General features: G+C 36.5%; 1 protein-coding gene across 2 annotated transcripts in view; it reads right to left on the bottom strand.

The window, feature by feature from the left end:
- The window catches only part of NRIP1 (nuclear receptor interacting protein 1), a 77726-nt gene that overhangs the window by 8026 nt on the left and 55980 nt on the right, over positions 1 to 13720 (bottom strand). The window lies entirely within an intron of this gene.

Raw genomic sequence — 13720 nt, 5'->3', positions numbered from 1 at the left:
ACTGGGTCCGGGATGTGAACCGCGGTCGACTACGTGGGAGTCCAGCGACATAGCCATTATACTAACTGCTGGTCCCGACCACTGTATAACACTCTTAAAAAACTGTGGTGGGACCAGCAGTTAAGTAGTGGCTGGGGGGACTGGCTCCCCTATGTAGTCGAGCGTGGTTCAAGTCACGGACCCAGCGGCTTAAACTCATGCCAGCTGTGTGTGCGTGCGTGCCCAAGATCCCTAGAGGAGAAAGGAGGAGAAAGGATTGCGGCGAGGCCATCCCCCCGGGGGGTGATCTCTGGCTTTCTATCTCTCTGTCTTTCTCTGTGTTTCTGGCGAGCGCATGTGCTCTATACCAAAAACCTCTCCAAAAAAAAAGAAAAAAAAAAAAAAACCTGTGGCTATATAATTCCCAACTATTAAATGGGACATGTAAATCCACTGTGTATCTATCTTTCCATACTAATGCCAGTATGTTAGTTCTTTAGTAGACAGAAGAAAACCAGTCAAAACAACATTAGTGATTTGATATTTGATTTGCAGGTAGGCTTCAAAAATGTTTCATTGAAGCAGAAGAGTGAGATAAGGTTACTGGAGCATCTTTGGACTCAAATTACTCATGTTATTTCAATTACAGTTTTTACTATACATAAGTTGCACAGTATTATTTGTTGTTTTAAAGGTTGAATTTATACATTTCTGAATTTACAAAGCAGATATGGAAGCTTGTTTTAAAAATTTCACCATAGTTTCTTTGCAATGGGGCTCCAATTCTGTACATTACTATTTATTCTCCTATCTTACCATTTATTTCCATCTTAACAGAGAAACTGGATGACAAGGATTTAGCATAATCATTTCTTAAAAAGTATACTCAATATTAAACTTAATTTTAACAGCACAAAATGGCATGAACAATTTCATTAACCTCCCTGGATCTAAGACCTGTGCTAACTAGTACAGCTGCAACATTTTAAATATATAACTGAACATCATAATAAGTCACTGAATTCAGAACGACCATTCATTCACTGGGGCATCCAAACCCCCTGTACAGCTATCTGTACCAATCCGGTAAAGAAAATCCATCAACATTACAGTCATCTTTAGATACACACATACACATCCTCACCCTCTGAAAATATGCATAAACGAGAAGCTAAAATAATTGAAACCACAAATTTGAAACAATATACTATAACTCCAATGTAAATCCAAGGAATGATGATGTAAAAGTCATACAAAATATCCAATTTGCTTTCACTTACATCAAATATAACAAACTCTTATTGAACTTCCAATGTGCTTGGAAATCTGTGTTAGGATTGATCAATAATGTTCATTAAGAAAAAGGATGTTGACAGACAACAATCTAAAGCAGCAGGCAAAGTGAACTTGCATGCTTAAATTTCTAAAATATTCTTAATATAAAATTCTCTCTCCAGGGCTAGCAGCTGGTGTGATGGCCAAGGTGCTGGACTCTAGTCTAATTAAAAAATAGTAATAATAAAAAACTACTTCCTTAAAAATTCTCTCCTCACCCATGCTATTTATTTTCATGTGACCTTATAAATAAATACAAATACATTAAAAAATTGAATGTGACTTGAAAATCATTTAACATTATTGGGACCAGCAGTTAGTGTAATGGCATTATTCTTAAATAATACATATATAAAACCTGGAGGAGGTTGAGGCACTGCCAGGAAATTCATGTAATCTAATTCTTGCTATTAAAAAAAAACAAAAGAAAACCTCTTAAACAAAAAAACTAAATCCAAAGAATCCTGACAGTATATTAAAAGTTAAGGCATTTCATGAGAATTGAGTAAAATTCCTATCTACTTAACATTGTTAAAATTATAAACTGAATATTTCTGCTCCTAATTTAACATTATTTATAAGTTAAAAATATTTTTCAGGGGACCAGTAGTTAGCGTAATGGCTATGTCGCTGGACTCCCATGTAGTCGACAGCGGTTCGAGTCCCGGACCCAGTGGCTTAAATTCACGCCAGGCGCGTGTGTGTGCGTGCCCAAGGTCCCGAGAGGAGAATGGAGGAGAAGGGATTGTGGCGTGGCCATCCTGTCTAGGGGGTGATTTCTCGCTTTCTATCTCTCTGTCTCTCTCTGTCTGTCTGGTGAGCGCACACTCCCTATAGCAAAAAAAAAAAAACCTCTCAGAAAAAAAATAATTTTTTTCAGGACCAAAAGATGGCATATGGTTTAAAAGGTGCTGGATTCCACATAGTCAACTCTGTGGAATTGAATCCTGAACCCAACAGTTTAAAAAAAATCATGCTGGGTTCTTTTGCATGTGTTCCCATAATCTGGAGAGGAGAATGGAGGAGAAGTGATTGCTGTGATGGCCAGCACCCTGGGATGGGGGACAGGGAAAGGGGGGTGAATTCTTGTTTTCTCTCTGTGTCTCTGTCTCTCTCCACAGAGCACATGCACCCTATAGCAAAAACTAAAACAAAATAAAATTCAAATTTTAATAAATTGAGACTTTACTGGTCCACTAGAATGTAGAGTGAAAAAAAATTATTATGGTGAGACAGAATTATTTAAAAGTAATCCAACTAAATATAAAATAATTCCATGGAACCTTGATTATATGAATAGGTAGATTTTTGGGAAAGATTCAAATGTCAATACAGAGGTTAGTTTAATAAAGTATCTAGTAAAATGCTTGAATTACAGAGTGTGTTTTTAATCTTTTTAAAAAACTTTATCATTTTAATTATGATTTTTGGTGTTTATGTAAGTGATATTTTTCTTTGTGGTTACAGAATGGTTTTCTAAGGCAAGCATATAGTGTACCATAATCAAATCAAGGATATACCCATATTCATCTTCTTCAGCATTCAGTATTACATTATATGTGCATAGCTGTTAAACCTACTAGAACTATTAAGAATATGGTTTTTAAAAAGCTGCATTTTCATTTTTATAAAAGTACCTGAGGGGTCAGCTGGTGACATGGTGGTTAAGGTGGCCAGATCCTACCTGGCCTACTACAAGGTTTGGTCTGGACCTGGTAGCTGGAAAAAAACAGAGCGCATATGTTTGCCTGCCTAAAATCCCAAAAGGAGAGAGAAATGGAGAAGGAACTGCAGTGTGGGCATCCCCCCTAGGAGGTGCCTTCTCACTCCTCCCATTCCCTTTCTTTGTGTCTCTCTCTAGCTAGCAATGTGCTCTCTGGCAAAAAATAAAGAAAAAATATCCCTGAAAAGTATGAAGTTAGGTTGAAGTATAACTTTTTTTAAGGGTTTTAGCAATAAAAGATGGTTCTAAATAATTTGCATATTATCAATTTACAAGTAAGTACTATATTGATCCTTTAAACTAGTTAAACTATTTTCATGGTAATGAATTTTACATTATTTATTTGGAAATGACTTACTGAAAAGAAACTTTGCCAAACATGTATACCATTCGAAATGGCAAAATCCTAGTAATAACATTTTACTTAAGTAGAAACCAGCGGATGACGGAATGGTTGTCGCTTGACTATCACATAGTTGACTACAGTTGGAGTCCCAGACCTGGCAGCTTAAAAAACTCACGCCAGGCACGTACATGTGTGTGCCCAATATCCAGAGAGGAAAATGAAGACGGGATTGTGTCAGGGCTATACCCCCTGGGTGATGATTTCTCACTTTCTGTGTCTCTCTGTCTCTACGGTCAGCACACCCACCCTATAGCAAACATCTTTCTCTTAAAAAAGAAAAAAGATTTCACTTCAATAAGTGAATGATGCATCTCACACAATTCCAACAAGCAGAAGTACTTTCAGTTAGGAACAGATAACAGAGGCCTTTCTCAAGCTGTTTGTAAAGAAAGAATTCAGTGTCTTCCTTCAATCAAATTCTCCATTAAAAACACAATCAAATGGGGTCAGCAGATGGCATAATGGCTATGTCACTGGACTCCTACATGGCTGACCATGGTTGGAGTCCCCAACCTGGTGGCTTGAAACACATACTGGGGGCATGTATGTGAGTGCCTAAGATCCAGGGAGGAGAACGGAGAAGGGACTGCAGCTGAGCCATACCCCTGGGGAGTGATTTCTCATTTTCTCCCTCACTGTCTCTCCAGCCAGACCAGGGTACCCAATGACCTAAGGCAAAAACCTGTTAAAAATACAAAACAAAACAAACACACAATGAAATAATGAAACATTTAAATGTAGCTTGGTATGTTATTTGTATGTTATTTAAATTATGTTTAAAGACTACCACATGACTTCCAACTGTTTCCATAAAATCTTCCCCAATTCCTTCTGTATCATCAAGGAATACCTATCTGAGTATAGAATTTATAGGAATTTCTGCAATGTCGCTTTAATGAGCATTTTGATTCTTGGCTCTGGTTCCTCAAAACGCAGAAGTAATTTAAGGGCTACTTAATTGTGTCATTCAAGAATAACTCCTGTTGGACAATAGTATCATCTACATTCCACTGTGGATTAATTCACAGGTGCTGTTTTACAACAAAAAGCTAAGAAAGACATTAAGATATTTCACTTTGTATTAGGGAGGAAAAAATCTAAGTACTAAGAAGATTCCAAGATCCTAATTACTGAACCTTCCATTTAAAAAATACAGATTCAGGTAAATAATTCAGAGAATTTTTGGTGTTCTCCAAGGTGGAACTTTGAAAAGAAATTTTATAAGTTGAACAGAAAGCAAAAACTCAACAATTTACCAATAAGACATAACATCAAATATTTTATTCAAATGGTTGAAATTTGCTTTCCAAACTAAAGTTCATTTAAAAGTTAAGACAATATAAAACCCTATACATATTTTTCACAGAACAAGATACAGATAAGACTCCCATAGCTTCATTACAAAGTGAAGACCACTGAGAATTATCTATGAGAAACTGAAAATTAAAAAATTAGAAGAAAACATTAAAAAAAGAATAAACAAAACAGTCAAAAATGGATATTTCATACCAGGGGATAAGAAGCAATAAAAGAAAAAGCCTAAAATTTTAATTTACTAGACAATATTTCTAATTTTCTTGGAAAAAAAATCAAAATTATGTTTTGATATATGTAAGTGTGTGTGTGTGTGTGTGTGTGTGTGTGTGTGTGTGTGTGTGTGTGTGTGTGTGTGTGTGTGTGTGTGTGTGTGTGTGTGTGTGTGTGTGTGTGTGTGTGTGTGTGTGTGTGTGTGTGTGTGTGTGTGTGTGTGTGTGTGTGTGTGTGTGTGTGTGTGTGTGTGTGTGTGTGTGTTCTGATGGAACTGAAATAAGATAGTGACTTTCTTTGCAGTGTTATCTTCATCAAAAGGTAGATGTATGGTTGTACAATTCAATGGGTGCCCAGAAAGTGAAATTATCTAAAAAGACTTTCAACTGAATGTCTCAACATTTGAAATGAAAGATTAAGAGTCTTTTGCACTCTCCCAGGGGTTTTCATTTTAGATAAATAGTCTTCAGACACTACCCTATCTGTGAGTGACACTGTAGCCACTAAAAACAGCTGCCCAGAATGCTCTCCATTGCAACCTAAGGGGCTTATCCATTTTTGCACAAGGTCAAATTTGCTCCTACCTTCCAGGTCCACAGCTTTAACTTATTTATCAGCTGCTTCCATAGGAGTAAAAACTATGTCACTCACAGTCCCTATTTCAAAAGACTTACTAAGAGACACAGCTGCTAGACTAACTCGAGTGTTCAACACAAGGACATAGGTATCTAAGAACCTCTTCACCTCTAAAATTTTATTTCTATGATTTCAAGTAATTTGTCAAATTGTAGTTGATAAAATGACAAGCATTTTAACCAGAAAGATGATATGCTGTCATAAAGTGGTAGAAATAGCCTTCACCAATGTGTTTTATAGTCTTTTTAGTGAATTCTAGAGGAAGGAAATGGTTTTAAAATAGCCATACACCCTCCCCATGCAATCTCTCAAAAGTTATTTATCTTTACTATGTTCTTCAGTTGGATCACAAAATTTCAAACAGATGTTTATTTAAAAAACTAAATAGGAGCTTATATTCAAACTGACACTTTTCCTTATCTCATAATGGCTGTTTTCTGAATAAAATGCAAGCAAATAGTAAAGATTTAGGCTCTATAAGGACACAGACACGTGTAAGAGAGAGATGGAATAATTGCCCTGCTGACAGAAACAAACAGCCTTTGTAAGTGATACAGTGAAATAAAGAAGGGCCTGTTTATTCTGAATTATCCTCAGAAAGCTTATGCATACGAACTGGATTCAATTAACATTATTCATCTTATTCTGCCTCTATAGTTTATTTAATTCTTTTACATTTTAATCCACGAATAAACTAAGGCAACAAAGTAGAATACTTTTAAGAATCAAAGGCTAGACAATCAAAGGAGCTAAAGAGAGCTACATTGCCAAACAACTTATATTATGAAAACCCAATCCTGGATGCCATTCTGCATTGTCTTGAGAACACAGAAACTAGAATATTGTCAAATAAAATTATAACTACAATTATTTTTAAATCGAGGAAAAGAATTGTCATTACATGACAGTGCATGTACAATATTTATTGTTAGTACTGATATCTATTTGTTGTTTTCTACTATTCTCAAAGAATGAATAGTTTCTCTGAGAGAACACAAAGTATAAGAAAATTATTTTCATAGCACATAACTGTAAAAAAAAAGTTTAAATATAAAACTCACACTGTGTATAGCTTCTTCTAACCTCTTCCAACAGTTCTTTAGAGTAATTGGCACTTTCTATCACTTTTTAAAAGGGTAATATTTTCCATTTTTACCAAAAAATAAATACAATGGAAAATGGACCTTCCTTCTCCTGCAACAGTTTGTTTATTGTATATATACAGGGACATCCTTTGAGACTGAAGCATAAATCCTATTAGATTCAACTATGGTTTCCCCATCCCTAAAATAGATGTGACATACAGACACAAGCACAAGGTCAAGGTCACAGATCAGCAAGAAAGATTACCAACAGAACTGATGTAACAGCTGGCATTTGATCAAAGCTCCTAGGGTTTTAGTACACTTAGCAGACACTCTGTATTTACTCACAGGGTATGCTCTGTTTGAAAAATGTTCCCCCTCTTTGAAGACAAGATCTCCATGTACTTTTGTTTTTAAAAATATTGTATTAGATCACTGAAAACAAGAAGAAATCAGTGTGTATACATTTTAAAATTATGACTTTTTATGTATGTATATGTGTTATTTAGGCTTGCACATTTATTTGTTTTAACTGACCTTCTGCTAGGTGACAATTTTGAAATAATTTAACATGTAGGTCCGTAAGCAGACTTTGCTTCTGTATCTTCAAGCCTCTGCCCCACCTGAAGTTGAAATTAATAGTATGTTCCACAATATCTTAGGATACTTCTTCCCAAACTGCTAAGTACTGGTTCAATCACGAAAGTTTTATGAGGAATCCACAGTCTCCTATGATAGTTCTCAAATTTTATATATAGGAAGAACTTAGGTAATCAATAAAAGTAATACATATGATTCTTCATGAAAGACTGTATTATTGAAAAGTGTAATAATCTTACCAAAACCATGCCTTTTGTTTCATCTCTTCAAATAAAATATTGCATTTATCTTAAATTACATATATAAAACTAAGACTTATATGATGAATGTTCTTATTGAAGCATCCTGATCAAAATAATTTTTAAGGATGTACAATGCAATTGGGATATTTTCATACTAAACAAGTTTTCCATGTTTGGGACCGGCAGTTGGCATAATGGCTAAGTCGCTGGACTCCTATGCAGCTGACTGTGGTTCACAAGTCCCGGACCCAGTGGCTTAAACTCACGCTGGGTGCATGTGTGTGCGTGCCCAGGATCCCAAGAGAATGGAGGAGAAGGGATTGCAGTGTGGTCATTCCTCCAGGGGGTGATTTCTCGCTTTGTCTCTCTCTTTCTCTCTCGTCTTTCTGGCGAGCACACACACCCTATAGCAAAAACCTCCAAAAAAAGTTTTCCATGTTGAATCAAATACTAGCACTGGAGCTTTATACGGTTGCTGATAACTTCAGTAACAAGTAAACGTTCTCTATTATGTTTTTCATTCTGCAAAATTATTTTTTATAAATTAAATAGGCTTGAATGAAAATAACAGCACTGAATTATCTTAGAAAGGCTGCTAGTTGAGGTTTCTAGTTCATAACAACAAAATAGGGAAAAAAAGAAAACACTTTATCAAATTATCAAATAAAATACCACTGAAAATAACACTTCCTTTACTGAGCTGATGAAGAGTAAAAATATCACTACTAATGAATGCTAACTAGTACATCAAATTTTTTTTTTGAGAGATTTTTTTTTTTTTTTTTTTTTGCTATAGGGCGCGTGCACTCGCCAGAAAGACAGAGAGAGACAGAGAAATAGAAAACAAGAAATTACTCCCTGGGGGGACGGCCACGCCACAATCCCTTCTCCTCCATTCTCCTCTCGGGATCTTGAGCACGCACGCACACGCGCCCGGCGTGAGTTTTAAGCCACCGGGTCCGGGACTCAAACAGCAGTTGACTACATGGGAGTCCAGCGACATAGCCATTACGCTAACTGCTGGTCCCTGGTACATCAAACTTTGATCACAAAACCAACTGACATATTTTCTTTGAAAAGAGAATTTCTTAAAAAATAAGTATGTTAGAGTAATCACTTATCAGTCAATAAATACGTTCTTTATGTGCATTCGGGGTAAAAGTGCTACCTTGCTATGTTTGGACCATCAACTGGGATTTGACTTTCTATAAATGCTAAACATTGTATGATACCGCTCTTGCCAGTATTGGCCTAGAACACAAAGATTTCTAGATTGAAGATTTCAGCCAGTCAGTGGGGGAGAAATGATCACTATGACACAATCCACGGACAGACATACCTAGTGATGGTATCTGTGAAGGGAACAAAGAAGTCAATAAAGCTGACAGGGTCCCATCCCAAAGGATCAGTAAACAAAAACAAGAACATGTTCACACAGTGTACCCAGGGAAGTTGTATAGCTTAACGTATTAACAGGTAACATTAAAAAATATCCCTTCAACTAGGAAGATAAAGCTACTGGCACACTATCAGTAGACTACTTACTTTAAATGGTTCCATTTTTATTGAAGAAATTGTCACACACTTTTCCCCTGGCCTCTCTTTTGCCAGTGAGCGCACATAACCAAGTGTCTGACGTAGTAATCTCAGTAACTGCTAATCTAAGACCCAGCTTTGGGCTGTGCAGGTCTAAGGCATGCTCCATCTGTGTATAGGGGTAGCCTATATGTATGTGGTCCTTGCTGTGGCCAACACTGACAGACAGATATAGACTGAAGCGCAGGTAATACGAGGGCTTTAGACAAGGGGCTGAAGACCAATCCCCAAGCATGGCAGTTAAGCTCAACGCAGAGGGAGCCAGATCCCACATAGATGACCATGGTTCGAATCCTAGTCCTGGCTGCTTGAAAAACATGCTGGGCATATGTGTGCCCATGCAGGATGTCTCTAGCATTAGAAGGGACCCAAATGAGCTGAAGGAGAAACAGAAAGAGCGGGGACACATAGGTCACAGCTTTTCTGACTTCACTTACTGGACCAAAAATATTTTAGAACATTTACTTTATAAATTAAAATCATTTAAAAACAAACAAAAATCTACTTACTTACTATCTACTACTGGCATAGTTTAATAAAATCATTGAACATAAAAAAAAACTAAATAGTTTAGCTTTAAAAAAAAATCACATTTTTGCCTTCCCTTTTTTTTTACTTTGAGATGAAACAATGATATGTGGAATTGCACATATATTCTGTATTGCTCACTCTATGGTTTAGTAGTTCATTCAACTCAGTATCAATTACTTAAAATTGCCATCAATATTTCCTGTTTATATTTTGCTTTGCATTTTCATCTTTACTGTGCTTTCAATTTTAGCATTTATGTATGATAAATAATCTGTTATATATTTCACTTCTTGTCATTACACAGGAGGACATAAATAAGACAACAAAGAGGAAACAACTCAATACAAAAGAAAGAATAAGAGTAAGGAATTTTTAGCTTAGAGCCTTTTCCTCATTTACCCACATGAATCTCTACCATCATCATCAATTGAAATATACCAGGCTTAAAAATGCACAGAAGATCACATAATAATCCCATTTACCTGCAACCAAGCTAAAGAACTAGGACATCTTTTCCATTCTATAAGGCCTAGCTGGGGACTCATCCTCTGTTTTAGACAGTGTTGCCTGACTGAACTCCACAAGCTAGGGGCAGTTTTTCATCTCTGACACCACAGAACTCAGTATATTTTTCAATCATCTCACTTACAAGATTCTATGTTTTTTCATGCCCGCCTCCCAATGAGAGTGGAAACTCCTTATGGATAAAAATTACATTTTTGTCATCATTTTTTCCCACCCCTGGCAGAGATGGCATTCTTAGTAGAACATGGAGCAAGTCAACCTCCTGGAGTCACAGTGATTATCTTTTTTATTTTGAACCTGAACTTCTTGAAAGCTTCAAGTATAAGCTTTTATCAAGTTTAGCTAAACTTACTATTTTACCATAAAGTGATTCAGTCAGAATACGTAAAAAGTAATCAAACTACTTTTTAAAGACTTCAATCCTGAAAAGCTAAAAACCAACTGAACAAGAACAAATATTATTCAAGTAAGTTTCAAGAACTAAAACAAGACAAGTCAAGATGCCACTGCTGCACCTTTCCCACTTCTTACCACAATGGCCTGTTGCCACATGTTGAAATACAAAGTAAAGGAAAATCACTTCTTTGACCTGTATGGAGGAGCTAAGCTTCAGATCCATTTTTGCTTTGTAGCATGGTATTAAACCTTAATACTATTTCTCAGGTCAGAGAAGGCTAAGAAGTCATGTGGCTCCAAAAAAGCTCTAACTTTGACATGAATGAAGAAGATTTAGAAAACCCAGTTTTCCCAAATGTAGAGTTTAACAGTCTTCAATATGCATTAAAAATAACACAGGTGTTACTATATTCCAAAAGCTGGTTAGGCATTTGTTTTAAAGATATTGTATGATCACATCAAATACTCTTCTCTATTATCATAAAATGATAGATTTTTTTAAAGGCACTTTATTCATTTGGACTAATGAGTCTTATTTAAAGCTAAACTGATAAACACCCTATAACTCCATAAAAGTAGACACATAAATTTATAAAACTTGTATAAAACTGAAAGAGCAGCTAATTTTTATGGAGTGAAATCTATTTTCTCTAATGATTCTCCCACCAGTGAACATTTTCATTAACAGTACACTCGTAAAGTAGGTTTCCAAAACTGACAGAATTATAAAACTTAAAGGTTACAAGAGAGGTGAAAGGTCATTTGCCAAAACCCCTCAAAGCCTACTTGCTAACTTTGGTTTTTCTAGTTTATTTCTTAAAAAACAAAAAGAAAAAAAAACAAAAAACTAGTGTCTATGCCTGTCTTTCAGTGTGGTATCGTATGGAATCAGATGGCTCTGGGTTTAGTTTCTGGCTCTTCCATATACCATGTTTGACCTTAGGCAAGTTAACTATACAAGAACGTTTTATCATTTATAAATGTGCAACAATCAATTTCTATATTATATAGCCACAATGAGGAATAATGTGACAATGTTTATATAGCCTGGGCACAGAGTAGATACTCAAAAAGGGTTACCCTTCATTTAGAGAACTTGTTCTTTATCTGCACAATTTCAACAGTGTAATATTCTTCCTTGTAATGGGCTATAATCTCATTTTAGTCTGATGGTTGGTCCTTCTGTAGCCACAGAATACAAGGTTAATCCTCCAGTTATCTTTCAGACATCAGAAAGTAGCTGCCATGTTCCACTGACTAGGTGTATCACCTTGTTAAGATCTAGATAAGAGAGTTAAAATCTACTGTTGACAGGAGCCTAGCAAAGGGCAAACAAAGGAAGACGAATGTTCCTGGGCACCAGTCTGCGGTGGGTGCAGCAAGACTGCAATCCTTTACAAATTCTTGATTGGCTGAAGTAGTACACAAGACCTCCTGGGAGCTTTCTGCCACAGACTGTTGACTCCTACCAAGCGTACTGTATGTTTAAAAAGACCTTTTTCATAGGTGTTCTGAACCACACCTTTGCATTCAATTAAATACCAGGACATACTTTGAGTCTCATCCTGAGGTTAGTGTACATGTATGCATGCACGTATATGCTTGTGTATGTGTGTGTGTATAATTTATTCTGATTCACATTTTATCAAAAAAGAACATGAAAGCTTAAAACAAGTGAGTGATTGACTGTCCATCAAGTGGTGGTTGATTCAATGAAATAAAGGTCTCCTATTTTGCTGAATTGCCACAGACTATAAAAAATATATATATTTAAAAGAATTTGGTAAAATAAACTTTGGTAGCACTTTCAGAATTCTAGATTACATTTCTTAATCTAAAATCTTGTCCCGCTAGTCAAAGTTAGTCACTCAGTCTCTTTTTCTCTCTCTTTGTAATCAAAACAGCTAGAACAGGGACTAGCAGTTAGCATAATGGCTATGTTGCTGGACTCCCACGTAGTCGACCGCGACTCTAGTCCCGGACCCAGTGGCTTAAAACATGCCGGACGTGTGTGCATGCATGCCCAAGACCCTGAGAGGAGAATGGAGGAGAAGGGATTGTGGCGTGGCCATCCCCCAGGGGGTGGGTGGGTGGGTGATTTCTCGCTTTCAGTCTGTCTCTGTCTGGCGAGCGCACGCACCCTATAGCAAAAACAAAACAAAAAACAAAAAACAAAACAGCCAGAATACATAGTAGTTAAGAGAATAGTCTCTGGATTCCTACAAATTCAGTAGGGGTGACTTCAACAGATTTACTTGTCCATTCTAGGCTCAGTTTCTTTAGCTGTAAAAGAGGAACAATAATATATACCTCATTAAGCTATGATATTAACTGAAATATGTATGTAAAACACATCTTAGCATCTTCTGAGCACACAACGAATGTTAACTATTCTATTCATACATATAGCACATTACAGAGAACTTTCTCAAAAACTTTTTCACTTGCTAGTTACTCCACATAAAGTAAAAGTATGTGTGTTACTCCCACATAAGGTTTGTATGTTGATGCATGACCACAAGGCTCAGGGGAATGGACCAGAAATAAACAGAGCAGTCAGTATGCTGAGAGAAAAGAATGGAGTAGACACAGGAAGAGAAGCAGAGATTAGAAAGATTAAGCAGAAGAGAAAGCAGACAGCAAGAAATTGTTGACTGGGACTGGTTTTCCAGCTTCAAGGAGGTGCAGGGCACTGAAGAGCCTGCTGCACACTCTAATAAATCCCCTGTCCTTGCGCTTCTGTAATCGCAGCATCCCTAACATTCTGCAAGACAATGTGCACTTTTTAATCCTTGCTCTTGACAGCTCTACAAATATCTGTAGTCTTATCTCACTCTTCCTATAGTACCTTTACTCAGGAATGGTCAAGGAGCAACACCTACCTCTGATTTTCAAATGGGGAATGCTAATGACACAAAAAGGTAAACAGGATGTCCAAGGTCAAACTTAAGTTTGTAGGGCCAAAGCTGATAAAAAGAATTTCAGATTTCTTATTCCCAGGAGCCTATGCTAACCAATAAACCAGCTGCCTCCCTTGATGGAACTAAAGTATGCCAATTATCCAAACTGTGTACGAAACACTGACCAAAACAGGGGTTAATTGGACATTGGTTGTTTTAATTCCATAATCAGCTCTTTC

The sequence above is a fragment of the Tupaia chinensis genome, unplaced genomic scaffold, assembly GCF_000334495.1.
Source record: "Tupaia chinensis unplaced genomic scaffold, TupChi_1.0 Scaffold000382_1, whole genome shotgun sequence".
NCBI classification, from domain to species: Eukaryota; Metazoa; Chordata; class Mammalia; order Scandentia; family Tupaiidae; genus Tupaia; species Tupaia belangeri.
Note: the sequence above shows the minus strand (reverse complement) of the source record. Positions and strands in the feature narration are given on the sequence as shown.